The sequence below is a fragment of the Mustela putorius genome, unplaced genomic scaffold (assembly GCF_011764305.1).
Source record: "Mustela putorius furo isolate JIRA1106 unplaced genomic scaffold, ASM1176430v1.1 tig00000450_pilon_pilon_pilon, whole genome shotgun sequence".
Classification (NCBI taxonomy): Eukaryota; Metazoa; Chordata; class Mammalia; order Carnivora; family Mustelidae; genus Mustela; species Mustela putorius.
Genome location: NW_025421385.1, coordinates 1,274,082 through 1,301,275, shown reverse-complemented (window position 1 = coordinate 1,301,275; position 27,194 = coordinate 1,274,082). Strand labels below are relative to the sequence as shown.

At 55.8% G+C, this 27,194-nt stretch overlaps 1 protein-coding gene across 2 annotated transcripts in view; it reads left to right on the top strand.

Annotated features, from left to right (window-relative positions):
• SMOC2 (SPARC related modular calcium binding 2) overlaps positions 1–27,194 on the top strand; it is a 138,299-nt gene that overhangs the window by 69,848 nt on the left and 41,257 nt on the right. The window lies entirely within an intron of this gene.

The following is a 27,194-nucleotide window of genomic DNA, read 5'->3' as shown; positions in this document are numbered from 1 at the left end:
CCGCTGGGTGCAGGAGAGTTCTGTGTGTTACGGCGACGTCTGAAGAGGGGACCGTGGCTCCATGGACAGGTTTTGCCGCCACGGACGCGTCCTGTGCGCTCCGAGCTTAGCGGGTTGCGCGCTTGCCTGGCTGCCCCAGCGGTGCTCCCGTGTGAGGACTTAGTGAAAGACAGTGACCGTCCAGGGCTGGGTGTTCCGCGGCTGGGACCGCAGAGTGATCACGGGGCGGTGCGTGACGGCCCCAGGCGCGGGCGGCGAGTGTCCGCAGAAAAACAGCCTCCGAGTCCCCGTGAGTCCCAGCTCGGCCGCGGGTGGTTGCGTGCTCTCCTTCCCGTGTTTCCACGCCACCTGACAATTAACAGAAAGAAATCGGAAGTTTCCCCGCGTTCAGGATACGGAGGATCGTTTGTCTTCCCGTCCGTGTCCCCGACGCGCACGCTGAGAGGGACTCCTGATGGGAAACCCCGGGTCTGGGTGTCTCGAGGCCCCTGCAGGGCCCAGGACAGAGGCTCTGCGGTGCGGACGGTCACTGACCCAGCACCCCCGAGGCAACACGGAGAACGAGCTGCGGAGGCGCCTTGGGAGGGCTGGGCTGGGGCGGGCCTGCCGTGTCCTTCTGGAGCGACTTCCGCCCCGAGGTCCCCCGTCCCCTCCTCCAGCCCCGCAGCACGACGCTTCGCTCCCTTGTCGCTGCCGAGGACGCCCCCTGCACGCGTCGTCCGGGGTTGTAGCCCCGCCGGGCTGAGATGAGGAAGGGAAAATCCGCGGGTCTGACTCTCAGATGCGCGTGCGAACGGCAGGGAGACCGCGATCATGTTCTAGAATCTGCGTTTTTTTCTCTGGAGTGATCGGGAGAAGTTGTCCTGTCGTATAAAGGATCAACACGCATCCTACTCTCACGAACTTTAGTGCCAGGGAGATTTCCTCGGTCTTGTCACTCTGGTGCCCGAAGCGATCTCGTTAGATTTGCCCTGTAGTGTGTGACGCGCGCGGAGAAATGAAGAAAACGTCGTCTGTTTTCCGTGGGCCTTGGAGGCGTCTCCTGGGAGAAGCAGGGTGGCCCTCCCCAGCTTTACCTGAGGAGTGCGTAGTGTAGCAAAGGATTCTGAACGATGTCCCTGGAAACGCGCATTCTCCATAGAAGCAATTTGACGTGTCAGAGGACATGATTTCAGGTTTTGACAGAGTAAGCTGCCTGTGGACACATGCGTCTCTGTCACTCGTCACGGGCTCTTACCAGAGTCCCAGGCCGACGGCAGCATGCCAGGCGCTCGCCGTGTAGGGGCTGAAAATGATGTTTCGGGAAATGCCCGTGTCCCTAAGTCACCGTCTGCTACGATCTGGTTTCAGTCAGCCTGCGTGAGCAGACTTACAGAAGGTGACACTCGCTGCTACCTGGACACAGGGCAAGGAATTCCTGGGTTCTCCGTTGTCAAGATGCACGGTCTTTCCCAGGGTCTAAAGAAGGTCCCGGCAAACTGGTATTTTACAAAATGAAAATAGTCTTGGATGGGCACTGTGGAACAGTGAAACCGTTGTTGAGGTTTCAAATGCAAAACGAGCTTCAATTTTAATTTTTTCATTTAATTTTTAATTTTTTAATTTCAAGGCAGGGGAGGGACAGAAGAAGAGAGAGACTGTCAAGCAGGCTCCATGCCCCGCGCAGAGCCTGACGCAGGGCTCGCTCGCAGGACCCGGAGACCCTGACCCCAGCTGAAGGAAAGAGTCGGAGCTTAAAGGACTGAGCCACCCAGGCGCCTCTAATTTCTATTTTTATTTATGCTTATTATTTTAATTTATTTATTCAACAGAGAGTGAGAGATCACAAGTAGGCAGAGAAGCAGGCAGAGAGGGAAGAGAAAGCAGCTCCTGCCGAGCAGAGACCCCGACGCAGGACTCGATCCCAGGACCCTGAGATCGTGGCCTGAGCCGAAGGCAGAGCCTTCACTCACGGAGGCACCCAGGCGCCCCACTAATTTTTATTTTTAAAAGATACTTTTCTAATGATCTTCTCTGATAGAAGCAGGCACATTTATTTAACGAAGCACAAATAAGTGGTGATTCTTTCCTCTTCTGCACGTTTTTAAGGAGCTGTTTGTCCCCGCTCTTGCGTTCCCTCCCGCAGAAGAGGCCAGACCCGGAGCCCATTTCTCTTTCCCTCTGATGTTTCTCTGTGAGTTCAAAGTCCCTCCTATTAGCCCTGCGAGCTTGTGTTAACATGATGTACTATCACTCATGCTACGGAGTACGCAGAATGCGATCGCCGTGCACAGTGAGTGTGTGCCGTGGGCCCGTGGTCAGCAGGCTTTGGAACGTTCCGTGGCGTTCACTAGGAGGGACCTTTCCTGCAGAGGAAACGGGTTCTCCAGGCTATGAGAGTTTACACACAGTGGGCACTTAGTGTCTATTAAATCGGTAAAGAGTTTGACCCTTATGGTTTCCACGGGCTCTCTGGTGGCGTCACTACTACTTTTCCCTAAAACAAACTCAATGAAGCAAACAACAGAAAAAAACAGATAACTAGAAAAGAGAATTAATTTCAGTTTCAGAGAATTAAGTTCAGTTTGACCTGCGCACTTTTATTAGCCGAAATCCAATACGAACATGAATGAAATCATCTGTTGGTGATTGATTCCGCGAGAAGAGCGTCAGTCCGTTACGTGAGTCACCATCCATCGAGGAGTGAAACCTGAACTCGTGCTTCGGTCAAGAATGCATGACTCCGTTTCCTTCTCACTGTAAAGTCGAGAGTGTCCACTACGGTCCTGAATCATTTCTTCTGTGGCTTGATTTCTATCCGATAAGATATAAAAGTCGGTCACAAAATCTTAGCCGCAGAGCGGTTTGGTGACACGGTCGTTGAATTCTGTGGAATTCGTGCGTAGCATGTGGACGGAGTCAGAGGTGGCTCCGGAGCAGGAAAGACCTCACTCCCGAGAACGGAAGCTCAGTGCTGCTCGCCGGACGGGCCGGACCGGGACTCCGCGGAGGGCGTGACACGGGCCCGTCTGGCCGCGGCCGAGCACGCCGCTCGCCGTGGAAGGGGCCGTGCACGCCCGTGGCCAGAACCGGGAAACGCAGCGCCGACTGTCAGAGGGGGCGGCTCGGTGCGCGGCTGAGCTTTCCTCAGTGACCGCCGTCCTTTGTGGAGAAGCCCGGCTGTCGCGCCCACAGACAACGCGCTTTAGCGCGGTTCTGAAACCGGACCGTGGAGGACGCCACAGGGACGGCCTCGCCCAGCCGGTTCATGCAACGACCGAGGAAGCGGACCTGGGGCCAGACGGGCCGCTCACTGCAGGCGGCGCGGTGGACGCGTACTTCATAAAGATGCGCTGACCCTTCGGAGAAGCCACGTTGCACGACCATGAGCGTCTTCCCTTGGGATGTTCCAGCGACCCGCGAGGCTCACTGACACGACGAAACCCCACGAGGCGGAGAGCGCAGCTGTGTACTGGCCTCGGGGACCGGGGCTGAGGCCGTGTGGTCCGCTCAGTCAGTCCTGGCCGTGGCTGCCCCTCGGGTGTGCCCGCTGCTCCCCAGGACTCGGATCTCCCTTCACCCTGAGCTCTGGTCCCCTCAGTCTGCGTCCCCCTGGGGACGCGTGGTGCTGCTGGCCCCGCTCGGCCCCGCTCGGCCCCGGCTCGGCCCCGCTCGGCCCCGCTCGGCCCCGGCTCCCGGGCCCTCCTTACCTTCCCACGTAATGGGCATGTTCTGGCTCTTCTGTCCTGCCGAGTCACGGGTCGGGTCCTTACAGGTTTTCGTGATAATCTGGCTCTTTGCAGATGAGCAGATTCAGGAATCTGCCCTTGAGCCCCGCGACAGCCCGATGGCTGTGTGGCGTCCGGACCACTGGGACCAGGCCTTGTCACCGTCGGCCGCATCAGGGTCCGGCGCATCAGGGTCTGGCGCATCAGCATCCGGCTGCGGAGCAGCATGTGCAGGGCACACATCAGGCCAGGCTCGCTCTGGGGGTGACAGGCTGACTGGGCCACATCTCTCTGTGGACTCGCACACATGGTCTTTCTTGCGTTTGCGCCGGCCGGTGTCCACGTCGGATGCTTACCTCCGGTCTGTGACTGAAAATCTCTTCACGGACGCCCGTCCTGTCTTCGTGCCGTAAGGACGCGGCCTCACAGGCGTCGCTGACTCAGCTCCCGAGGTGACCGCGATGGAGTCAGGAGGGAATGGCCGTGACCGTCCTCCGCTGTCGCGGCCGTGACCCTCCTTCTTCCGATGTCACAGCCGGTTCCGTGGCGTCTGGGCGGCCTCACATGACACCAAGTGGGACGCCCGCGGCGAGGCCCTGTGGTCTGATGATGTGTTGGGACCTGGGGGGTCGGCGACAGCGGCTGATGCCTCCCGCCAGCTCCGCACCCCCAGCAGCGGTGACGGCATTGGGGAGCTGCGGCGAGTCCGTCGTGGGCCGTCCTGCCCCCTCTGCCTGGCCTGCGGAACGGGTGGGCGCTGCGGCGCGTCCTCTCTGGGGCTCGGGGGCGCGGGCCTGCGCCAGGAGGGACGTCACCGCGGGGAGTGCTCGCACCCTCTCCCCGGAGGGGCAGGCGGCTGTGGATTCGGATACCAGGACGGTTGTATCCTCCGATCCGCGTGCGCCCCTCCACCTCCTACTTCCCGCCGGGGCCACACGTGCCCAGGCCTCGGTGCCGACCCCACAGTCGCTGGGGTCAGGCCGGAGTTTCCCGATGAGGCCGAGAAGCCTGGGGGGGGGGGGACCAGGGGACTGAGAGGCGCTGGTGGCCCAGGGCAGTCTCTGTGTCTGGGGTGTCGGTGCTGGGGGCCATCACACCGAGGGTCTGGGGGTGAGAGAGGGCGGACCCCCTGCCGGCCGGAGCTGGCAGCTTCTGGAAGGACAGCGTCTCGGGGAGGCGGGGGCCCTGGTCTGCCGTGTGGCCGGCGCTCCCCTTGCCTGGCGGAGGGAGGACGCGGGCTCCTCCTGCGGGTCACAGCTCCGCCCCGTGAGGCCCAGGGCAAGGATCAGGACCTGGGCCGCCGTGGGAAGGCCCCCGACAGGCTCATTCTGATGCAGGGGGTGAGCTCTGTGGGATCGGGCCCCACTGCTGTCTGTACCTTTTCTGTCACTGTGCGCTGGCCTCCGGTGGGTCACCAGGAGGCATTCTGTCCTGCAGGCGACCTCACGACCCTTCTCCAAGACCTGTTGGCTTGGGGCCGGCGGGTGGAATCTGCCATCGTCCCCCTGGGCCTGAGCTCTGTCGCCTCTGTCCTGAGTCAGGTTTGTGGCACTGTTGGGCAGCAGCCCCGTTGGGCTCTAACAGCGCACAGTTCCCGGGGTACGGGGGACCCAAGAGCACAGCCCGGAGGGGAACAGAGATGGCGTGAGTTGTCTGCACAACGACGCGGATGCAGCCTCCCTGCCGGCCTGGTGTCCTGGCCCTCTTGCCCGACCTCCTGTCCTCTGCCCGGTCTGAAGCCTCAAACCTTCAGGCCTCCACATTTCCAGCCTCCGTGCCTGTCCCGCCTCCGGGGACCTGTGCTCACTGGCCAGGGAGACAAGAGACCAAGCAGCTTGTGGTTCTGCAAGTTGGAGAGAAAAGAGCTACACGCCGGGAGCGATTAAACCCGTCAGGAAGCCCTGCCCGAGCTCAGAGCCCACCAGGCTTGTCTGGCCCAGTGTTCCTGAGCTGGGGACCACCAGGAGGAGGCTGGTGAGCTCTCACTCCCGGGTCACAACCCATGGCTCCGTTCCCCTCGCTGGCACACGGTGAGGTCCCCGGGGGTCCGTCATACTGGTATCTCAGGACAGAATTCCTGCACACGGAGGCCCCACCAGCTGCCTGCACGCCACCCTGGGCCCAAATGCAGAGCCCAGCAGTGCCCCCAAACCTCCCAATCCCTAGGGCCCAGCAGCTCCTGACTGACACAGCCCTGCTGCCTGGCCACACACTAGGAGCTCCAGAGATGGTGCTCCATAGCTGAGCATTTAAGTCCGCTGCTTTGAGCGAAGCAAGTTGCCCTCCAGAAGTCGGGGCTCCTCCCAGCAGGACGGGGGGCGTCTCAGAGATCAGGTGAGGGTGTGGCATGGGGGTGGGGGACGCTGCGTCGCCAGGCAAGCAACACGGCTGCCCTCTCAGGGAGCACCAAGGAACCCTGCCACTATCTGATCTGGGCCCCCAGGTTCCAGTTACGTCCCCGCCTCTGCGGACACGGACTTGTTCTCTCTGTGAGATGCAGTGCTCGGGGGCCGGTGGGACTCAGGCCCACAGTGGGTCACGTCTGAGGTCTCTGTTGGAGGGCGTAGGTCCAGCATCAGGGTGAGCCCGCTGCCCTGATCTGGGGAAGCTGAGGACCGTGGCTGATCTCTGTGTTGGGCCAAAAGCTGACCTCTCTGGCTGCTGCCAGTAATGACCTGGACGGCGGGTGGACTGCAGAGTGCCCGCCGTGTAACCTCTACCCGCCCGTGGGAGACTCAGCATGGTTGACCATGGCCGCGGGCATGGAGGCCGCCCGGCCCCAGGCCTGGGAGCCTCTGTGCGGGTCCCGGAGGGCTGAGCTCTCCCCTCCTGGCCCGGGTCGCAGTGCCCTGCTTGGCCCTGCTGGGGCGGCCCTGCTGGGGCTGGGAGGCGGACCCTGACCCCAGACTCCCTCCAACGCTGGGGGCCGTGGCTCGTGGGGGTGCTGCAGGCTCTTCCCCGGCTCAGAGGGAGGGTCCGTGTGGCGGGCTTCGTGGCACTTGGCGTTCTGTCATGGGTCACGTCCGAAGCTGGCAGTGCAGCGTGTCTTTCTCTCTTTGCCTGTGGCTCCTCCAAAAGCTGGGCATCGGGCCGCAGACGTGGCCCTTTGGAGACCCTGGGGAGAGTGCGGCCGGGATGGGTGGGCAGCCCTGGGAAGCCTCTGGTTCCACTGGTCTTTTTAAGTTGTGTGTGTGGGCGGGAGGGAACTTGGGGCCTGTCCGTCCTCTCTGACGTCCTCCTCCCGCTCTGGGGAAAATGCTTCTTCCTCCTCCCTGAGCTCGTAAAAACAGCTCTGTTTTCTGTCCAGGGGGACGTCCGTGACGCCCACGACGCTCCACGGTTATATGGAACCCCTCAGTGGAAACATTCTTCTGCTTTCTTCAGAGTTGATAATTGTTGTTTTATTGCGCATATTAAAATTAGGGCCAGGAGATAATTATCTTTTGATTCTGCTTTAAATCATGGTAAATTGCATTCTCTTGGGGAGAGTAATACCCATTATGTTCTCTTCTGCGTTTCCAAGTTTCCAAGTCTTCGTTCCCCATTTCCCTTTTTACTCTGTTTTTCAAATGTGGGATCAAAAAAGCATCAAGACACCGACCAGATTCGAAGTGATAAAACCTCTGTTTTTGCACAGATTTAAGTATTAAAGTAAGTCCGTAACTTCTTTTAAATGTAGACTGTAAAAGCCCATTTTTAAAAAATTAATTTATTTATTTTCAGCATAACAGTATTCATTGTTTTTGCACCACACCCAGTGCTCCATGCAATCCGTGCCCTCTCTGATACCCACCACCTGGTTCCCCAACCTCCCACCCCCCACCCCTTCAAACCCCTCAGATTGTTTTTCAGAGTCCATAGTCTCTCGTGGTTCATCTCCCCTTCCAGTTTCCCCCAACTCCCTTCTCCTCTCCATCTCCCCATGTCCTCCATGCTATTTGTTATGCTCCACAAATAAGTGAAACCATGTGATAACTGACTCTCTCTGCTTGACTGATTTCACTCAGCATAATCTCTTCCAGTCCCATCCATGTTGCTACAAAAGTTGGGTATTCATCCTTTCTGATGGAGGCATCATACTCCATAGTGTATATGGACCACATCTTCCTGATCCATTCGTCCGTTGAAGGGCATCTTGGTTCTTTCCACAGTTTGGCGACCGTGGCCATTGCTGCTGTGAACATTGGGGTACAGATGGTCCTTCTTTTCACTACATCTGTATCTTTGGGGTCAATACCCAGTAGTGCAATGGCAGGGTCATAGGGTAGCTCTAGTTTTAATTTCTTGAGGAATCTCCACACTGTTCTCCAAAGAGGCTGCACCAACTTGCATTCCCACCAACAGTGGAAGAGGGTTCCCCTTTCTCCACGTCCTCTCCAACACATGTTGTTTCCTGTCTTGTTAATTTTGGTCATTCTAACTGGTGTAAGGTGATATCTCAATGTGGTTTTAATTTGAATCTCCCTGATGGCTAATGATGATGAACATTTTTTCATGTGTCTGATAGCCATTTGTATGTCTTCATTGGAGAAGTGTCTGTCCATATCTTCTGCCCCTTTTTTGATAGGATTGTCTGTTTTGTGTGTGTTGAGTTTGAGGAGTTCATTCTAGATCCTGATTATCAGCCCTTTGTCTGTACTGTCATTTGCAAATATCTTCTCCCATTCCGTGGGTTGCCTCTTTGTTTTCTTGACTGTTTCCTTTGCTGTGCAGAAGCTTTTGATTTATTTTAAAAAGTATTAATCTCCAGAGTGAAGACGCTGGCGCCCTCCTCAGCCTCACACCTGTGGCCCAACCACAGTGTGCGTCACTGAATTTATTCAATTTTCCTGATTATAAAGGAAAGCTTTAGTTTCGATCACGTGTAATTCTTAGATTTCAGTATCCAAACATGGTTAAAGAACCGGGACACAGCGTTGCAGTGTGAGGACGGGGAGTAGTGGTGAGAAGCACGTCCCGCCCACTGGTCCTGAGAGCTCGGGCCGGCGTGTGCCCGTCGCGGCTCGGGCCGGGGTGTGTCCGTCGCGGCTCGGGCCGGCGTGTGCCCGTCGCGGCTCGGGCCGGGGTGTGCCCGTCGCGGCTCGGGCCGGGGTGTGCCCGTCGCAGCTCGGGCCGGCGTGTGCCCGTCGCGGCTCGGGCCGGCGTGTGCCCGTCGCGGCTCGGGCCGGGGTGTGTCCGTCGCGGCTCGGGCCGGCGTGTGCCCGTCGCGGCTCGGGCCGGCGTGTGTCCCTCCGAACTTCGTCCTCTCACCGGGCAAAGACGTGCATCTGCTTCTCCGCTGAGGTGACGAGCTCTGGTGTTGGACAGAACACCAGAGAGAATCTGACAGAACGGACGGAAAGCTTGTCCCACACCGGCAGAGTGCCGTGTGTTTTAACAGATAATGGACTCTGTCTCTTGTCTCCTAGGGAGACACTTTTCCAAAATCTCTCAGTGGCAGAGGCTTGGATTTCGCCCAGAGTTGGGGTTCCGGATTTCCTACCCCCGCGCGGCCGGTCGGACAGGCCTCTTCAGTTCCAAGCCGGTGCGCTCACCCTGGAAGGACCGCGGTCCCGTCCTCTGGATGTTGTCTCTGCGTGAGAGCAGACCGGGCTGCCCGGCCGTGGTGCACTTGCCGTGAGCTCTTGACCAGGTGCAGGCCCGGACTCGGGGGAGGGGCCGGCGTGATGGGGGTGATGGGAGCTGCCCGTGGTTGGGCCACAGGTGTGGGGCCGAGGAGGGTGTCAGCGTCTTCACTCTGGAAACCGAAAGCCAGTTATGTGGTAAGGGACACTCCAGGCGACCGGAGGTGCCTGGAAAGAGACAGGTGTACCGCATGCTGAGAAGGGGCTTTTGGGCACGGCGCACACACAGTGTGCGTGGGAACACGACACACAGAGCGGGTGACTGTCCCTTTCCTGGGTGTCTGTGAGTTAGCGGCAGCCTTTCCTCCAGCAGAAGACCAGCTGCGGCAAGACCCTCCCACGGCCTCTGGGTCAAGCTGAGGGCGGGAGGTCACTGGGGCTGGTTTGGGGTTCCCTCCGCGCGACCCTCGTGAGCGCCTATCCCTCTGCGCGACCCTCGTGAGCTCCTATCTCCCTGGGTCTCAGCATCTCAACTTCAAAGCGTAGCACGGACACCGAGCGGGCAGGAGTCTGCCCAGGCCAGTGGGGCTCTCCGTGCAGCCAGTCCCCAGGGGTAGGCTTAGTTCCCAGGGGTCTGTGTCTAGGTCAGTCCCCGGCTTGGCACATGGCAAGAGGATGCTCTTCTAGAGTCCCGTGCCTGTGTGTTCGTTGTAAAGTTGCTAGAGACCCAGGCTGAGAATCCGGTGGTAGAAGTTGTGAGAACGGAGCAAGGAGCAGGTGCGCCGAGGAAAGGCTTGCTGGTCGCCGTGACGCTCCTGCGCTGTCTTGGCTCCTGACGCAGCCCTCCCTGCAGACGGAGAAGAAACGCCTCTCCCTGATGTTCACGCTTAGGAGTGGACGCTTGTGGAACAGACCTCCCCGTGGTCCTGTCTCTGCGGTCTTCCCACCAGTTAGGTTAAAGCCTAAGTCAGAATCAGGGCAGCTCACGAGCTAGGGAGGGTCTTCCTGGACACGACCCACAGGTAAAGGAGATTAGGTTTCCTTCCCCGTCCACCGGGAGAGCGTGGAGCGGCCGTTCTGTCCAGGGCGGCCCTCCTCCAAGAGAGTCTCGTCAGGGGCCTCTCCCTCCCTGGCTGTGCCGTTAGTTGTGCGGGGCGAGTCGCACAGAGCTGGGCCAGCCTGTGCTGCTTCTACCGGCCTGTCTTCCTTCCAGATGCGACAAAGTTGGCGTTTCCGGTTTAGTCTCCGCGTTGTGCAGCTATCACCGTCGAGTTTTAGAACATTCCTTCACGCTGACTAATCCCCGAGCCCCGTGTCCCCGGCAGCCGTTCCCCTTGGCCAACCCCCAGCCCTGAGGAACGCTCATCAGCTTCTGTCCCTGTTGAGGTGCCCGTTCTGTGGGTTCATGGCGGTGGTCAGGCAGCTGTGGTCTCTGGAGACCGGCTTCCCTCACCCCACGGACGCTCGTGAGGCCCGTCGGAGCTGGAGCTGGTGTCTGTGGGCCTCACCGGCTCGTGCCTGAGCGACGTTCCGTGCAATGTGACCACCTTCAGGCTTCATCCACTGATGACTTTGGGTTGTTGACAGTTTTTGGCAAGTGAACCAGTGTTCTCTGAACACGCATGTGTGCGTTGGTTGTGGACAGTTTTCCCTCCCCTCGAGGGCCGAGCTGAGAGAACCGCCAGGCTCTGTGGCGACTCGAGTTGAACATTTTTGGAGCCGCCGAGCCCGTGCACTGTGGAGACCCTGGTCAGCAGCGCAGGAGGCTTCCAGCTTCTTCTCACCCCCTCCTACTCTGCTACTTCCCGTCTTCTAACACGGGGCCAGCGGTCTGATGGTGTCTGAGGTCTCGTGCTCTTCCAGGTGTGAGCCCCGTTTCCACGGTGGCGGATGACGGACCCCTTCACGGGCTCGCTGGCTCATGGCGTGTCTTCCCCGGAGAAATGTGTCCCCCGTCCTGTGCGCATTTTAAATATTTGGTCACTCACCATTTTATCACGGACTTGTTAGATGTCTTTCCATTTTCTGGATCATTTATCGGTTTCTTATCAGATACATAATTTCCAAATATCATATCCCGATCTGTGACTTCTTTTTGGACGGGCTCCTTTGAGTCATCAGGGCTTTTATTTTTGATGCAGTTCGTCTGCTTTTCTGTTGTTGGTCACGCGTTGGTCCTGTCACAGGACACTGTAGGAGCTGAGCCCCTTCCGGGGAATAGACAATGCTGCAGCCTCCCCGGGGCTCCACGTGGACACCCCACGCACCGACGGGAGCCCCGGGAGCCGCCGGCCTCACGCCTGTGCCGACACGGCCCCGCTGCTTCCTCTCTCTGGAGACTTACCTGAACCTTGAGTCTGATCCTACTGGGCCGTTTCCCTCCGCCACGAACAGCTTCCTCCTCCCCCTTTCCATGTCGCTCTGCTTCCTCCCCGGCCCCTCCTGCTCCGGCTCCCCCTCCTCCTGCTTCTTTAAAGCAAGCGAATCTGGTTAGCGGTTACGCCAGCAGGAGCTCGGAATAAGGGAGGAATAAGAGGAAATGTTATAACAGAAAAAAACATACATTCTGCACGGTACAAACTTACCCTAATTCACATTTAACCTGTTGCCCACGTGATCTGTCCACTGCCCACAGGGAAGACATTTCCCTGGGCTCAGCCTTCGTGGAGCTCACCTTAGTGGAAAAAAGCTTCTTGGGTTTTGTGCAAAAACAGGCGTTAGCAGAGTGTGTTCCTCTGCGAGGCTGTCACAGCAAAACCTCACAGACCAGCAACTTAAACAACAGAGTTTATTTCTGTCTGTCCTGGAGGCTGTGAGTCCAAGACCAGGTGCCGCGGCGTGGGCTCCCTGCGAGGCTCTGCTCCTGGGCATGTGGACAGCCACCTTCCTTCCGGGGCCTGCGTGGCTTCTCCCGTGCGGGTGCGTGCTCGTGAGGACCCCGGCCAGCCCGCGGCAGGACCCTGGCCTCATGGCCTCCTCTAGCCTCAACCAGAACCTCCTTAGGAGGGGATGATATCAGAAACCCTGTCTCTAAATACAGTCACACTGGGGAACAGTTGGGGCTTTCACATGAATTTTTGGGGTGACACAGCTCAGTCCAAAACAGATAGAATCATTGCAGTGTGACTTGCATTTGGATGGTTTGAACCCAAAGGAAACCCATCGGCACGGAGGCTTAGCCTGGAGCCTCGGTTGTCTTCAGCCTCAGCCGTTGGTCCCCCCCGCCCGGCGGGCGATTCCAGCGGCTCCTCGTTATGCTTCCCTCTGTGGTTGCCGCGATGTTTAGTGTCTTCTGTGAGGAAATTCCTTCACGGCAGGAATGGTTTTATGATCCGTAAAGAAGACGGAGTCTCACGATGGTGCACCTCGGTGTGACCGTCCCTGTGGAGCTGCAGTGACGTTGATCCCAGGGTCTGTCTCAAGGTTGGGAGGAAGACGAAGTTGAGAATTTCCCCCAAACGTGGCTCTGGCTTTCATCATCACACATATTGTGTGTGTCAGTGGGATCCCGCCCCCCAGTTTTGAAAAACAGCCAAGTACAGTTCATGTGAACGAAGAAAAATTCATGTATTTTATGAAGCTGTGATAGCGTGTCGGCCACTTAAGCCAGTGGGGATTTTCCCCAAATGCTCCTGGGCCTCCAGGCCGGACCTTCACGTGTGAGCGGCTGGTGCCCAACTTCTGCGCCCTCCGCAGGGACCCCTGCTGCGGGTAAAGTGCAGCGGCTGAAACTTCATCCCCGGTCCTTGCCCCAGAGAATCAGCCTTTACTTTGTCGTAGGTGGATTTAGTCAGTGAAGGACGGTGGGCTTAATTCTAGTTTCAGAAACGAAACTTTTAGTTAGGCTGAAGGTGTGAAAGGAGTTGTCAGCCTTTACCGCCAGTCGTCCACACGGCCCGTGCAGAGCGAGACGCCCGGGACACGGGGCGGCACGCGTGGTCCTGCCGAAAGGCACACCCTCTGGGCGCGTGCTGGGGAGGTGCGGGCAGGGGCTGGTGACGCGGCGCGGAGGAGAGGTCGGGGTCCTCACCCACGAGGGGCCCTCGGCCAAGAAGGGGATCCGGCGCTCTGTCTGACCGCGTTCCTGCGGCTCACGGCGGCTCGAACTTCGCTCGGGAGGGCGGCTTCCAAGACTCGTCCTGGCCAACAGGTGTGTTTTCTCTCTTGTCTGGAAGCTTGGAACTAAGTTCGTTTCCATGTCTGCTGTTACCCTACCGCAAGAGAAAAGAGGGTATTTTCTTCATTTTAGAAGTTCATTTTTAAAACGAACAAAAACAAAAATTTCTCTAAAATGCTTGGTTGAGAAGAGAGTTTTTTATTAGCTCAAGATTTCTTTTCTTAATTTGAAGCATTTTTCAATCATGATGTGTTCTCACAATCGCCGCGGTGTTGTATGTCCAGCCGTGGCTTCAAGTTCTGAAAGCCGCGTGTTCCTGTGGCACCGCGGGGGAAGGGCCACGACGGGCGCCCGCGCCGGCCGGCAGACGGCTTTGAGTAGGCGCCTTCCACGCGCTTATTTGACGTCTGGTTGTCTTCTGTGGCGGTGGGGGGTGTCTGTTCAGGGCTTTTGCCCATTTTTCAAGTTGTCCTCTTATTGTTGAGTTTTAAGCATTCTTACACCTTTGGGAAGCCGCCTTTCCTCAGGTCTGGGCTTTGCACATGTTTTCTCTCTGTGGCTTGTCTTTTCGTGCTGTTTGCAGAGGAGGCGCGGTCTGCTTTGACGCCGCGCGGGCTGCCGTCGCGTCCTTCATGGCTCACACCTCTGCCCTGCCCGAACGGTCTTCACCATACCCAAGGTCATCGAGACCTCCTCGGTGCTCGCTCCCAGAAATGTTGTAGCTTCACATTTTACGTTTCAGTCTACGATGGAGTTTGAGTTCATTTTTGTGCAGGGTGTAAGGTCTGTGTCCAGATTCCTTTTCGGCCTGTGGGCGTGCAGCGGGCGTGGCGTCCGTGTTGAAGAGCGTCCTAACCCCTGCCCTGACTTCGCTGCTGCTTCACCCTCCCGTGAGGTGTGGCTGCGGCGTCCGCTTCCGGCCTCTCGGGCAGTGCCGGGCGTAAGTGTTGAGAAGTCGGCAGCGGGGTGCGTCGTTGGCTGGGAATAAGATCGAGGGCGAGGAAGGCTTCGGGAGCAAGGCCGGGAGGTCGCCTGCTGAACGGGACGAGGCCGTGGCCATGCAAGCTCTCTTCTGAACAAGCTGAAAAGTCCCAGCCTGGCCGTCCCGGGGGCTCCCCGGGGGCTCCCCGCTCCCCCTGACTCCCAGCTTGGCTGTGCTCGCTCCGTCGTGGTCTTGGCCAGAGGAAACCCTCCCTCCGCAGCGTCTTCATGGGCTGGCGTCTGTGCCGCGGTTCCTTGGCGACGAGCCCAGGGTTGCAGGAAGAACAGGAGCGCTGAGAAACGTTCTGAGGGGCGAGGCGGGCCGGCGTCTGTAGCGGGGCCTCGGTCCCGTCAGGACAGGCAGGGCGTGTGCCACCCTGGCAGAAAGGCTCCCCGTGCTCAGAAGGAATTCGACGAGGACACCTGAGGCCAGGAGACAATTGAAGAGAACATAACTTTAGCGAGTGTTTTAGACACGCCGTCCTCGGTGGAAAACGTGGCCCTGCTGCTTCTGGTGGGAACGTTTCTCACGCTTCGGTGCATCTGTTTGTGCCTTATTTACTCATTCTGGGCAGAGTATTCTCTGGGAAATCCTCCTTCTTTTCTCTCCTCGCGCCTCCGTCCTTCCCAAGAGCATCTTGCTTGCAGGGACGTTGCCCCACGTAGGTGCGTCTCTGCACTGGGGCGGGCGGGGAGCGCAGGGCGCGAAGCAGATCCGCCGTAGCCCGTGTTCCGTGCGGGCCCCACGCGGGCTGCTCCTCGTTCCCCTGCACACGGGCTCTGGCCGGGAGCGTCCGGCTGGGGGCTCGCAGCCGAGACATTTCTTGCTCAGTACGAAGTTCTCAAAGTGCTGCAAGTGCCCATGATAGCGAAGAGTGACGCCCAAGGAAAATACAGCAAACGACCTGTGGATTCCTAACTGTGATAACAGGAGCAAGCGGCGCGCGCCGTGCGTGGACTTCTCGGAGGACATGGGGCGGGGGACACGGGATGTGTCCCACTGTGGGACTGCGCACGGTGCAGCCGCGGCCGTCTGGGTGAGTGGGAGACGCCTGCCTCGGGGCTGGTCTGCCGGGTCTGCGTGTATGGGAACCTGAGGCTTTATGAGGTTCCCCGCGTGACAGTTTTGCACAGTAAGACCCGGGAGATGCTTTTCCAAGCATTGTTTGTGTGGCTTTTACACCGTCAAGTGACATGACAGTTTCCTGAATCTAGTTCTTAAGAGAAGGTTCTTAGACTGATGTTACTATTTTGGTCTTATTAACGATTCTTTAAGGGACACTTTTCTTTTTAAAAAAATATTTTATTTATTTATTTGAGAGAAAGAGCGCACCAGCAGCTGGCGGGGGGGTGGGGGAGGGAGAAGCAGGCTCCCTGCATTGGACTCGATTCTGGAGCCCCAGGATCATGGCCCGAGCCAATGGCAGGTGCTCACCAACGGAGCCGCCCAGGCGCCCCAGAAACATGCTTCTTCACCTGTGGTCTGCACATTTGAGATCATGTGCTCAGGAGGTACTTCCTGAGGATTCCTGAAGCTCCGGGCAAAGGACACGTGTGTTTTCCGAGCTCCGGGTGCACGTGGGCACAGCCGCTGGACCGTTCATTCCCGCACAACCCGTGCGGCCTGCTGCTCTCCGGCAGAGCCGCGTAGACCTGGTGCACACGGGGACGCCTGGAGTCAGGTCACAGTGTGCGTCCTGGTTCCCTGTGGGGGTGGGGAACTGCCTCTCGGAGGGGCTCCCAGGGGACCGCAGTGGGCGTGGTCAGGCCGGCGGGGGTGTGGACAAGGAGGGTGAGTATTTGGGAGTTTTGGGGGCGCGTGCCTGTCGCACAGACACTGCGGACCGTTTGCTGCGTGTCCTGGTTTCCAAGTTCAAGGGGCTTCGGGGGCCACTCCAGGTTGTGGGGCCTTTCCCCTCCCCGTCTCTGCCCCGGCTTCATCACCGAGGAGCCCTTCTCCACGTCTGGGCTCTGGTGGCTCCGGGGTTTTTTGAACATGCTTCCAGGAATCTGGAATGTTCTGGCTGAGGGTTCAGAGCTCAGGTTTGTCGCTGAGGGCCTCAGAGTCTGTGCCCCAACCTCAGGGAAGAGTCCATGTGGCAGCCTAGTGACCCGGGGCAGAGGCACACTCTCTCCACTGGGCGCGGGTCCTGGCCTCCCTGGCTGCTCTCGCCGCGGACGCCAGGAGGGCTCTGCCTTCCCCGTCACACCAGCGCCCCGGGCGTCACGCGTGTGCGAGGGCGGCCAGCAGGCCGCAGGCGCCTTCACACCCGCTGCAGCAAACGTTGCCTTATTAGGTGATTTGGTGCCAGACTCGCCGTTTCCTGTGCTCTCTGATCTGCGAAAGTTAAATATTTAGACTCTGCTCTGTTTGAACACTTCTGCCAAAGCGTGTTTTTAGGTTCTCCTCCCTTGTCAGGGCAGCGTGCGGCCCCCGGGCCCCGCAGGAGGGCGGGCGGCTAGGGAGGTGAGCTGGTTGGGCCCCGGGCCCGTGGGGTCAGTGCTCACGAGGACAGGACGGGGGGGTCCACGACTCCCTATCTCTGCGGCTCCCCATCTAACGCAGCTGTCCTGTGGCTGAGAAGGAGCGTAGCTCTGGGGTCCCCGGCTGACCTCAGATGTGGGTTTTCTCTTCCTCTTTGATGTTTATCTTTCCCTTCTTGGTTCTAAGTGTCTCCCAGTGTGTCTGTGACAGTCCCCACACGCTGTGCCTTGCTGGGCTGAGCAAGCAGAGCCACCCCTGCTGGGACGCGGGGACCCTCCTGAGAGCAGCAGGCAGAGTGCGTGGACCCACCGAGATGGGCCCTTTGCCGCCCCGACGAGGAGGATGGAGAAGCCTGTCGGAGGTTGGGTGTCTTTGCCAAGCAGCGGAGCCAAGCTGGGGGCCTGGCTTTGCTGAGGAAAGCAAAGTTCAGGCAGAAGCAAGAAGTAAACTCTGCCGGACAGTGTGTGGTCTTCCCTGCAGCCGAGGGAAACTCCCCGGGCATCAGGCGGCTCCCCGGCTGCAACCTGCTTGGGGACACGCAGCTCGGTAAGCCAGCTCCTCCCGCCGGCGTCCTCCGGAGCTGCAGCGCCCTTGTGGGCACGGCGGCTCTCCTGGGACACTGCCCCTGCCTCGAGCTGGTGGTCCTGTCCAGGGACCGGTCTATGCTCTCCAGTGGCTGACACAGCCTGAGCCACGACGCCCAGGGCCATGGCCCGCCGAATGCTCGGGCAGCAGCAGGTGCCCAGCCGGTGTGCGTGGCGGTCGGGGCTCTCGCACGTGGCCGCGTGTTGGTCGGGCTGGAGCACTCAGGCTGTCCCGTGGGCATCGTGGTCTCCACACACACGGCCCTGGTGAGCACCCCGATGGGCGTGTGGAGTAGCTGGGTCACATGTCACACGGATTTGCCGTCACCAGAAGAGTCCGCAGGCACACGCCCAGCCCAAGGGTCTTCTCCTCACACGATCCAAGCTGATGGCCTGACGCGGCGGGTCTCAGACTCTGGTGTGAGAAGCCTTTATACTCTTCACCGGCTGAGGGACCCAAAGAGCCTCTCTGAGCCCGGGCTGTATCCACGAGTGCAGGTGCCCCGTGTCCAAGCGGGCAAGGGTGTGCTCCCTGAGGACACGTCCTGTCTGGGTCGTCACCAGTCACTTGTGAGAACCCAAGAGCGAAGGGCACGTTGATATTTTACAGAAAGTGTTCTGTCTCCAGGGATGCCCTGGGGCTCCACTTTGAGAACCACTGCTCTGGAGTAGAGACAAGGCCTGGACATGTCGCAAGCAAGCAGAGGACCCTGTCGCTGTGAGGTCGCGGTGGCTGAGGAGCACGCGGACGAGCGCAGTGCGGGGGGAGGTCAGACAGCGCAAGTCCCTGGCCTGAGCGGAGGGTCGGGGATCCCCGGAGGGCGTGGCGGACGTGAGGGATCAGACACGTCCACCCGAGGCCTGGCGCAGACCTGCGCGTGTCGGCTTCCGTCCCTCGTGAGAGCACGTGGCTCCTTGTCCGGATCAGCCACACGCAGGCCCCGAGCTGCTTCTCTGGAGGCACAGACATGACGTGGGGAACAGGAAGGGCTGCGGCCGGCTTCCAGCACAAGGAAGCCCCGAAGAGGAGGTTTGAGCCCCTGCATCCTTGGACATACTTGTTCTGAAATGGCCGTTTGCCCTTCAAAATCTGTCCATGTATAAAAAATTGTTTTGAGGCCCAAGTCCAGTCGGGCGTCTCCCCAGATCTGGGCGCCCTGCTCCCATCTCCCGGGGGCTGGCTGGCGTGGACGCTCCAGGACTTTGGGATTTCCCCTCCTGCCCCCGTCGAAGAGGTGCTTCTGGCGTCAGCTGTCCCGGCTGTCTGGGGTCCAGCGATCCGAAAAGTGATGAAGAATATCAGGGCTCCTCACGGGGCCAGTCTCGGAGGACGGCACCTTAGAAATGTGGCCTGGCCCCACTGAGGTGGCTGCTCGTGGGTGGGCGGGTGGCTGTCCCTGCCCAGGCCCTGCCTGCCCGCCGGCCGCCCCCAGTGGCCGTCAGCTGCCTTGTCGTGGGGAGGGCAGTGCTCAGGTCTGAGGGTCAAGTGCCGCTGTGCAGGGAGGCCGTGGGCGGAGGGCACAGACGTGGCGACCAGTAGTGTGCTGGGGAGCGGATCGCTGGCTGTCCCGTGAGCTGAGCCCAGCCGCGGGAGGCCGGCTTCTGCGTTCCGTCTTTTGAACCATTCTGGGCTCCTGAGGAAGTGCAAGCCCTGGGCAGTGGGGTTAATAGCTCGACCTGCCTCCTGCTTCCACCACGACTTGTCGCACAGCCTCGGGAAGTCACAGACTGTCCTCGCACCTGTGTCCACAGGGGACCCCAGGGTGGTTTCGGGGCTCCTTGTACAGGTGGTTAGGACCAAGGAAAACTACCCGGTGCTGCTGGAGGCTGCGCCCTGGGTGGGGTGGTCTGAGCCGGGCGCTGGCGCCTGCACAGGGCTGAGGGAGCAGGTTACGAGGTTCCTCCCTGGAGGGCATGGTGGGGGCAGCTTCCGAGCTGAGCATCCAGGGGCGTGTGCGCCTGTGTGGGGCCCGGGGGTACCCACGGATGAGTGTCCGTGAGGATCTGGGCGTGTCCGAGAGTACCCGTGAGTATCTCTGACCGTGGACGAGTGTTCGTGAGTGCTTGAGAGTACTCTGAGTATCTGTGCGTGTCCGTGAGTGTCCGTAAGCCCACGGGCAGTGGCTGGGAGCGTGTCAGCGTGGACTGACCCCTCAGCTGTCCGCAGCTACAGCTGGTAGGAGAAGAGTGAGCCGCGCTGCAGTCTGACGAATGCTGTGGAAGTAGGACTTCTCCTGTCAATTCTGTAGAGTCCGTCAGGAGACCTCAATGACCCTAGGGCCCTTCCCGCTATAATTGTCCAAAGTTTGCTCATCTCCGAGTTATTCCCTCGCACGTAGGTCCACGCCCCGCCCCCGTTCAGCCCCCTTTGTAGGGAACAGTCATCTGGGCTCAGGGCAGACGCTCCCACGGCTGTTTTCAGAAGTGGGTTTCTCGGAGAACAGAAAGGGCTCCTGTTTCCCAAGAAGGGAGAAGAATTCTACCTCAGGATCGAGTTACTTCCAGTGACACCCAGTTGCTGTCCCTACAAGAGCCGCCTCCATGTCCTGTCATCTATTAGCCTCCGCAGAAACGCTTGTTGTGGTGAACTGCCGGGAGGTGGTGGTGTTTCGGGGCATAACTCTCAGGCACTGGAGTACCATTTCTCCCTGGGTCTGAGGGGTAAAAGCCATTAAGTGGAGGCCCTGTTGACCTGCAGTACGACCAGATCCGCCGGCTCAGTTCTGCGGCCTCCTGCCCTTTGCCCAGTCACGTCGCGGGGGGCAGGAGAGCCTGGGCCTCTGGCGGCAGGATTTATGCGTCTCTTCTCGTTTCCGTCTCTCTCCGTGACGGTGCAGGAGGGGCTGGTTTTTGCACTTTGTCAATGAGGGGCAGACTTGAAAGGTCGACTTGAGAACACTCGGTGGGAGCCTTTGCACTGTTCCTAACCCTGACCGCGTCTCGTCTGCGGGTTGTGCCGCGTGGGTAGGGCTGCGGCTCTCAAACGTCTGTCCTTTGTGTCCAAATGCTACTTTCGTCTTTTTCTCTCATCTGATTACTTAAAACCCACCATTCTTTCCTTTAACTACAGGCAAAGTAAACTAGTATAGATACATCTTTTAAAAGAGTTTATTTATCTATTTGGCAGAGAGTGAGACAGAGAGTGCACAAGCTGGGGGAGGGGCAGAGCGAGAGGAGAAGCAGCGCCCGCGGAGCAGGGAGCCCGATGCGGGGCTCGATCCCAGAACCCTGAGATCATGACCTGAGCCGAAGGCAGATGCTTAACGGAGCCCCTCAGGCGCCCCTCGTTTGGAGAGATCTGGCCGACTCTGGGTGTTGGCTTGAGAGGACACAGTGTATGTTAAACTAGGAGAGCGATATCAGTTTTATTTGTATCTGTTTTAGGTGAAACAGATAAAAGTCTTAATGCGGGACTTTTCTTGAAAATGGAAAACATCCTGATTCCTTGTGTAAGGAATCCAAATATAAAATCAGACTACTTTTCCTACCCCCCTTTAAGAAAATCAGTCTCCTAATTCTACACAATTTAAAGGAAAAGAAGTGACATTTCTGTAGCACATTTGAGGCTTTGCGTCTCACTAACTACGAAAGGGCCATGAGCAGAGAACATGGACGAGGGGGATTGTCCTGGAGCTAACAGGTGGTGCCGGGGAAGGCTTCGGGGTATGGTCAGCCACGGCCGGGCAGGTGTGCACCTGGTGAGCTGCCCGGTGAGGGTTGTCGAGGCCAGATCCCAACTGTGGCGGTGGGAGGGCTGGGGTGGCCGTCACAGCGTGGAGAGCCCTGGGATGCTGGAGAACGGGGGTGCGACTGGTGAGCACCACGGAGAGTGAGGCTCACGGTGGAGGAAAAGCAAGAAGGGGACAGCACGGAGCCACGTGAGAGTGATGCTGGCGTAGCTGTCACTTACAGAAATCCCGGTGGCGTTGCCTTCCACTCTGGAGGAGCCCCCCGGCGTGGAGGAGCCCCCCGGAGACGCCGGGCCACAGGGAAGGCAGAGGTGGGGTGGGAAGGGGGTGTGACCGAGCACCACTCAGCGTTGGGGCTCTGAGAGCCGGCCGAGGCTGCTTCTCCTAGCCAGGGGTCATGCGGCTGTGCTCTCCCCTCAGGGGCCGAGGCTGCATGTTTCCGATGGGAAACGACCTCTGGGTCCACAGTTACTGAAGTCTGGGTTTGTTGCTATGACACCCGTGGTCACTATTTTCTTTCCAAAGAAACCGGATCCATGAATTGCATCCAAATCTCTCTTTTTTTGGAAACATGAGTTTGGCTGTGGATGTCCCATGTTTCTCTTTGCTGCGGGTGTTCCTAGAGAGGGCGGTGATGTGCTGGAGCCTGACTGTGGACTCCTGTTCAGCTCTTCCGAGCTCTGCCATCTTGAGTAAGCCGTAACATTGCTGGAGCCTCCCTTTGTTTTGTTGGTAAAATGCACGATGGGAATATATACATCCCTCGTTCTGGTATTACTAGGATCGCAGGAGATCGTGCAGAAGCTGAGTTCCGTGCCTACGAGCCTGTAAATATTAAATTGTGACCCTGGATTAAAAGCTAATCTGAAAAACCTTCCTTTGGAATTAAATTACATGGCTGGTCTCAAACACGTGCTGCTCTTGGGAAAGCCTTCGCCTTGTGACTCCCATCTGGTACCTTCTTCGAGTGGGCCTGTGGGTCATTCCATTCCATTCATACCGCAAGTTTCAAGGTCTCCCTCCGCCCAATCTGCCATTTCAAGAAAAGCAAAGTGGAAGGGTACATTTCTTTCTATTTCTTTTTAAAATTTTTTGCCTTCTTTGATCATCTGTGTTGTATAATTAAAAAGAAAACCACGAATACTCCATGACTGATGAAGACAATGTGACAATCAGGGATTCGATTCTAAGGAAACTTGGAAGCCGCTCTGAGGACATCTGTGGCCGATGGAAGGAGGCGCCTGTTTTAGCGCATTATCTGGTGACTTGGCCGCAAAGCAAGTCACTCACCTCACCCAGACTGGCGCTCTGGGGTCCTGATGGCTTGGTCCTCGCCTCTTGTCTCTGCCACTTGTTACCTAGATTGGGAAAATGATTGATCTTCTCTGACTCAGCCACTGAACTTACACAATGGTAGCGATAATCCCACCTCGCGGAATTAACGTGCGACTGAGGAAGTGGACGGGCGCGAGGTGCGTAGTCCTACACGCCCACTCAGTGTTCTCACCTGTCAGGCTCTGGTCTCTGCCCACGTGCAAAATTCAGTTTTTGTAAGTGGGATTCTACTGAACAAATAGCTTATCACTTTATCTCTGAAATGCCTGAATCATGAAGTCCTTTTTAGACCTCAATATACTTCACAGATCTCCCTTCGTGTAGCCGTGAAACTCTTCATATCCACAAGTTAGACCGTATATATTCATACACAGCAGTTGTGTACCCAGTATTGTGCAGAGGACCCCACATTTTGTGATCCCAAGTGACACTTTCATAGCTTTTAAAACAACAGAACAAAGCTGAGAGGTCCCTCACTGGTGCAGTGCACTGACCGGACCGGTGTACATGTACATCTAAGCAGTTTGGGCAGTAAATTGGGGTATCCTTAGCCTTCCAAAGAACAGTGCTCTAGACACACCTTTAATGGGGTACTTAGTCATTTACTGCACGCGTGCTAAATCATCCATGATCTTTATCTGGGCTTCCTAGTATTTACAGTGTCAACTGCTTCACCTTCCATGTGTCTTGTAGCCTCGGATTATAAGGCCTCATTATTCCTTGTAGGTAAGGAGATGTAAGGTAGTCTTGATTTGGTTCTCTATCAAAGAGCTTGCCACCGGGGTTCTTAAAGCACACATATGGTCTTAGCAGTCTTTAAAATTCCAATAAGGCTTTCATGCTTGTGAAAATCCTTCAACTTGGCTCAGGAGCCCCCAACCCCCAGCCTGGTCTCTGCCATCCTACATGTCCACCTCCTGCCGTGGACCCTCCCACTATGGTCAAGCATCCTCGCGTGTAGCTCAGTGCCCCCTGGACTGTGCTTGCTGAACACAAGTCTGCTCAGTGAGCTTGTCATTCACTGTGTGTGCACTAGAAGCAAAGGTCAGGAACTAACAAGGGAATGGACAAGATGCTTCAAGTAAAATATTTGGTATCTTAATTAGGAATACTTTTTGAGAGAACTTTGAAAATACCATAAGGAGATACAAAAAAAAGAGAGAGAGAGAGAGAGAGAAAAGGGAGATATTTGTTTTGGAAACTTGCCCTGGAATGACTGTTGTAGAGAGAGCTGCTGCTTCATGACATATAACCCCAGAATGTTCATGGCATTCAATGACCGGTGTTTGTTTCTCATGTACCTGCTGATCTTGGCTGGGCTCTGCTCATGTGTCTCATCCTCCTGCTTAAGCGGGAAAATGGGAATGTTCTTCATAGAGCAAGAGTGGAGACGAGGGAAAGCAGGTCCAGACGCACACACTGGCCACGCCCCAGCTTGCTTGATGCCGACAGACATCCCACAAGCTAGGTAGTTCACAGAGCGGGAAAGGCTCGCTGCCGGTGTGGAAAAGCTATAGAAACTCTGCTGATAAGAAGGGAGGAAGGATAGGTCAGCAAGATGTGAGTGTGCAATTATCCCGTGTGGGAGACCCTGGAGGGGGTGAGACATAGTCCGGGATTGGTGTGGGAATTGGCTGAAGACACAACGCATTTCCAGCCTCCCTGGCTGTGGTTGAAGCGGTAATTGGGACTTGGCAGAGGCCATCAGAGGTAAGCAAGCTCTAGTCCGTGCATGTCAGAGCAGTGCGGCAGGCCTGCGAACTCTTGGGAGTCGGGCCAGCTAATAATAATGAGATTGCAGGCCAGAGAGGACACTGACGAAGGATACCGCGGACCGGATGGGGGAAGTGAGGGGAAGGGGAGGGCTGGGCGCAGGGGTTGTTCATGTGACACATCTGACCAGACAGGAAAACTGCTTCTGACTTGGGGACTCTTACAAAGCAGAGTCACACTGATGTTACCGGGATCCTTTGGATATGGGACCAAACAGAATTTCCACTGGTTTTATTCGCACTTGGGATGGAAACTCTCTTTAACCAATGAAGTCATACTTGGAGGCCCAAGAGTTATTATGGACAAAGCTAACACTACAGGTCTAGAGTCCCATTCAGCCTATAGATGTTCATATCCTATTCTTGACGCCATATTTCATGCTAAGAGGTCTTTGTTTTGTAGCACATATAGATATTGGGACATCAAACCCTACTAGGAAAATGAAGGAAAAGACAAAGCATTCATTAAGCTCTACTGACTGTGGGCGTTCATGTGTATTTTGTACATCACTGATTCAAGGCACCATCCATCATAAGACACACCTAAAAAAGGAAGAACATGCTGCCAATTAAATTGTGACCAATATTTTCTCATATCTTAGAATTCCTATTTTATTCTTATTTTAAAAACTTGTAAAGACTCATTTAAGTGTTGATTTGTTTATTGAGGAAATTTACATATAGGGAGATGCACAGACCAGAGAGATGTGTTTAGTGAAATGAGCTTTGACAAGTGGGAATGCCCATGTAACTCACACTCCATCAAGACCAAGACAGTCTCCATCACATGGGCAAGCTCCCTCAGGCCTTTCTGGGTCAATGCCTTCTGGGAGATAACTCCTGTTTTGAATTCCATTATCCATTATTCTATGTTACTTTTCCAGGGACTAGAGTTTCATATAGATAGCATAATGTACTATATATCCCTTTGTTTCTTTTTTTGTGTTCTATTTATTTATTTGTGAGACACACACACACACACACACACAGGCGGAGAAAGAGGGAGAGAGAGAGAGAGGCAGAGGGAGAAGCAGGATCTATACAGAGTAGGGAGCCCAAAGTGGGACTCAATCCCAGGACCCTGGGATCATGACCTGAACTGAAGTCAGACACTTAACTGACTGGCCCATCCAGGAACCCAGAGCTTCCTAGGACTTGGATAGAAATTGTGTTCAAACCACAGAGCAAGTTGAGAAGAATGCACATCATAACGTCACTGAGTCTTCTGTTCCATGAACATGGTGCGTCTGTCTGTGTTTGTGCTGGTTTCCTTTCATTTCCTCAGCAGTGTTTTTTCAAGTTCTTGCACATCTTTTCATAAATTTATTTCATGTTTTTGAAGTTATTTAAAATGCCATTTAAATGTTTTGTCTTCTAGTTATTCATTGCTACTACATGGAGTTAGAGGTCATTTTTGTATAATGACATTTTACATTGAGACTTTGCTATGTTTATCTATTAAATCTAGGAGTTTTTTTCTTTGTAGATGTTTTAGTTCCTTCTTACAAGCATAATTCTATCACATGTGATTAAAGAAAGTTCTACATTTTTTCTTTCCAATCTTTATGTGTTTCTATTTCTCACCTTTAATGCCTTGCCTGGATACCCAGTGTAATGACAAACAGAAGTGGTGAGACTCCTTCCAGTCTTAGAGTGGAAGCCTTCAGTCTTATCATTAAATCTGATGTTTGCTGGGGGTTTTTGAAGTATATGCTTTTTAACAGATAGAGAAGGTTTTCCTCTAATTTCAGTTTTCTGGGAGTTTAGCCATTTAATTGACAAAGTGGTTCACCTTAATAAAAGTGAACACCTAAATTTTCCTAAAAGTGGATAGTTTTACTATAACTGAAAACATTTTAATATAAGGCATAGTGTTATCAAAGTATCTGAAAGAGTTACTGAGTATTATTTCTAGTATTTTAAATGGTCCCTTCAGTTTTGCATGACGTCTTATCCTTCATTCTGAATGTCTCATGTAATATCCCGTTGTGCCTCTGACCATCTCATGAGGAGTTCCCTGCTATGACACCTGGCAAGTGACTCCTGTAATGTACACGACTTCCCTAAAGCCATAGGCCAGATCAGACTCTGTGTTTCTCTTTATCTTGTTTAATCTTCACTTCAGGTCTTGTAGCCTGCCATATTTTTGGAACGATTACCAGAGATTTAAGTAAAAATGCTGACTTTGAATGTTAAATTTGCTGGGTTGCTTCTTCATTTATGGAAATAAATTAGATGGGGGTAAATAGAATGTAGAATCTGTCAGTAGAAGTTAGGTAAGAGGATACGAGTTAATGGAAATACAACGAGCAAGGACCATCGGTATTATCTGCAAATAGTTTCTGAGAAACTCTAAGGGTGTTGGTACTGTTAAGTGACAATTTTATGGAATTCTTTATGTCTTAGAACACAGAATGTTCCAAGAGCAGATTATTATATGGATAAAGGGACACAGGGTCCCTTATAGAAAACAACAGTACCCCACCACCACCACCTCACCAACCAGCCAGCAGCTGGGCAGTGCTCTCCCAGCAGCACAGACAATAGCAACCTCGTTGTGGACGATTTGGGTCCGGGAGTGCTGGTGAGGTGTGCAGACGACTAAGAATGCCGGTGCTGGACATGAGGATGGGCAAAAACAGAGTTTCAAGTATTTCAGTCTTTTAAGGAGGTTTTTGGGATTCTGTGCCTGTTGGATAATGAACAATGAAAAAGTAAATATTAATGTGAAACCCTTAGGATGTGCGCCAGCTGGAAGAACTTACATGTGCAACTTGCATATTCTGGAAATGTAGCCAAACCCGAAGTTCTCTCTCTCTCTCTCTTTTTTTTTTTTAAACATCATACTAAAATCACGTGGCATACGGTTAATGAGATCATCATTAAGTGCTTTTTGCTCCCTTTAGGTTCATAAATGTTCTGCAGCTGTTTGTCATAATCTGCTTTGCCTTTGGTTGTCA